Source organism: Callorhinus ursinus, unplaced genomic scaffold (assembly GCF_003265705.2).
Source record: "Callorhinus ursinus isolate GAN/ISIS: 27379988/994484 unplaced genomic scaffold, GSC_fseal_2.0 scaffold4883, whole genome shotgun sequence".
NCBI lineage: Eukaryota > Metazoa > Chordata > Mammalia > Carnivora > Otariidae > Callorhinus > Callorhinus ursinus.
Genome location: NW_027401937.1, coordinates 1,041 through 3,752, shown reverse-complemented (window position 1 = coordinate 3,752; position 2,712 = coordinate 1,041). Strand labels below are relative to the sequence as shown.

The following is a 2,712-nucleotide window of genomic DNA, read 5'->3' as shown; positions in this document are numbered from 1 at the left end:
TAGGATGAAGAAGAGCCCCTGTCTCCAAGGTGGGGGACATCTGGGGCTTTGGTGGGGCTGGGGGGCTGGGCAGAGCCCTGGCTCCGCCGCGTCTGTCATGGCTGCTGGAGGGCGGCGGTGTGGGGGCCTCTCCTGCAGGACAGGAGTGAAGCAGCCGAGGCTGGGGGCCCGGGGCCTAGGGAGCGGAGGGGAGGCTGGGGGCCCCACCTGCCCTGACCCGATCCGGGTGCCACCAGCTCACACTGGGTCCCCCAGGCCAGCTGCATGTGGGGCCTGGACAGGCCGGGCAGACATCCCCGAGAATAGTGTTGGTGTAGGAGACCCCACGGGCCTGCAAGGGCGTCAGGCAGCCGTCGGAGCAGGGGCTGGGGGCCGAGGGGCCGTGAGAGCCCAGGCGGGCTGGGCCGAGGGACACTGCCCGTTCCCTCCTCCCTCATAGACTTCTGCAGCTCCTCTGTGTGCCCCAGGGCCGGGACAGAGCAGACACTGCATCCCCCCGCCCTCCTGGAGTTTCCAGTGCAGCAGGAGGGACCCCAGACAGACAGTGGATTGGGGCAGGCTCCCCTGAGGAAGGCAGGGGTGCTCACACCAGTGATGGAGAGCTCCCTCCCGTGGAGACTGCTGGCCCCCGCACCTGCTGGCCACACCTGCCCCTGCCTGGATGGCCAGTGCGGGTGGGCTGGGTGGGACTGGCCTCTGGATGAAGATTCCCCAGGGCTGCCCCAGGGGGCTGTGTGGAAGGGCAGGCCAGGCCACTGACTTTGCTTCCTGCCCGCCTACCTCCAGGGCCATCTCCTCCATTCTGGGCACCTGGCTGGACCAGTACTCAGAGGACTTCTGTCAGCCCGGACGTTCCCTGCCTCAAGCAGCTGGTGGCCCATGTGCAGCTCAACATGCCCGGTTCTGACCTGGAGCGCCATGCCCACCTTCTGATGGCCCAGTTGGAGCACGCAGAGCCGACGCAGGCTGACCCTGAGGATGAGAAGACCGGAGGTGGGTGCCTGTGGGTGTGAGGGGAAGGGTCAGGGCTGGCCCCACAGGGAGGAGCCCCAGAGGCTGGTGTGGGGGCAGGAGCAAAGACTGGGCACCAAGCGGGTGGACGGAAGTCGGAGAGACGTCCCGGGGAGGGCTCCTTCCTGGCTTCAGCTTCTCTGGGAGGCCCTGGGCTGGGCTCTGTCTTGCAAAGGCCCACGGAGAGCAGGCATGGGCTGAGCTTTTCTTCTCCTTTCTCAGCTGCTCCACCATCTGAGGAGCTAGAGCGACTCCATCTGCATCTCTAGCATGTGTCAGGAGCCAGGTGCAGGGACAGAAGCCAGGCCAGCTTCCACGGGGCTCTGCAAACACAGGAACTGTCACTCAGCTCGGAGGCCTCACAGCCCTGCCCGACGTCCTCACTGTCCCCCTGCCCAACCCCCTGCTGCTCCCAGATCAGACACACACCTGTGCGTGCACAGCCCAGAGCCTCCCAGAGATGCCCCAGGTAGGAAGGAGCCCTCCCCGGGACGTCTCCCCGACTGCAGTCCACCCGCTGGGCGCTCGGAGCCCAGTCTTTGCTCCAGGCCCCACACCAGCCTCCGGGGCTCCTCCCTGTGGGGCCAGCCCCGACCCTTCCCCCCCACACACAGGCACCCAGCCCCGGTCTTCTCACCTGAGGCTCAGCCTCCATGGGCTCCGGCTCCTGCAGCACAATCCAGTAAACGACTACCGCGGACAGTGGTCTGGGTGATGTTGGAGGCCTTCCCGGCAATCCCCAGCACCTATTTCTGGGGAACCCTGTGGGGTCACACCCTAGGTCATGGATATGGAACGGGTATCCGCCAACCTCCAGCTGGTTTCACCGGTTGACTTCTGCAAAGACAGGAACAGGTAGCCGGCCCGGACGCATCAAACCCTGCCCAGCCAACCTCACTGTCCCCCTGCCCAGTCAGTCCCCTTGCGGCTCCCAGATCAGACACACACCTGTGCGTGCACAGCCCAGAGTCTCCCAGAGATGCCCCAGGTAGGAAGGAGCCCTCCCCGGGACGTCTCCCCGACTGCAGTCCACCCGCTGGGCGCTCGGAGCCCAGTCTTTGCTCCAGGCCCCACACCAGGTTCTGTGGGCTCCTCGCTGTGGGGCCAACCCCGACCCTTCCCCACACACCCACAGGCACCCTGCCCCAGGCTTCTCAGCCTCGGGGTTGGCCTCCATGGGCTCCGGCTCCTGGAGCACAATCCACTGAACGACTACCACAGACAGTGGTCTGGGTGATGTCAGAGGCCTTCCCCGGCAATACTCAGCTCCTGCTCCTGGACAGCCCTATGGGGTCACGCCCCAGGTCATAGAGATGGAGTGGGTGTCTGCCATCCTCTAGTCCATTACATCCGTTGACTACTGCAAAGACAGTGAGGGGTAGCCGGCCCGGAGGCATCACAGCCCTGCCCGGCCGTCCTCACTGTCACACTGTCCAGTCCCCCTGTTGCTCCCAGATCAGACACACACCTGTGCGTGCATAGCCCAACACCCCAGACAGTGACCCATACCTGTGGAGCTCTCGGGATAAACCCTGAGCAGAAGCTCCCAGCCCCCCACACCCCATCGCACCCAGCCAGCCTTGACCTGGGGTGTGAGCATGATCCACCCACCGGGCATCGGACCCATCACCCTGCATGAGACCTCTGTACATACACACACACACACACACACACACACACACACACACACACACACCACAC

At 65.1% G+C, this 2,712-nt stretch overlaps 1 long non-coding RNA gene across 1 annotated transcript; it reads left to right on the top strand.

Moving 5' to 3' along the window:
- Window positions 1-1,642, top strand: LOC141372293 (uncharacterized). Its single transcript, XR_012377527.1, has 3 exons — window positions 1-29; window positions 787-993; window positions 1,234-1,642. It is a non-coding gene; the product is annotated as an uncharacterized lncRNA (long non-coding RNA).
- The last annotated feature ends 1,070 nt before the right edge of the window (window positions 1,643-2,712 follow it).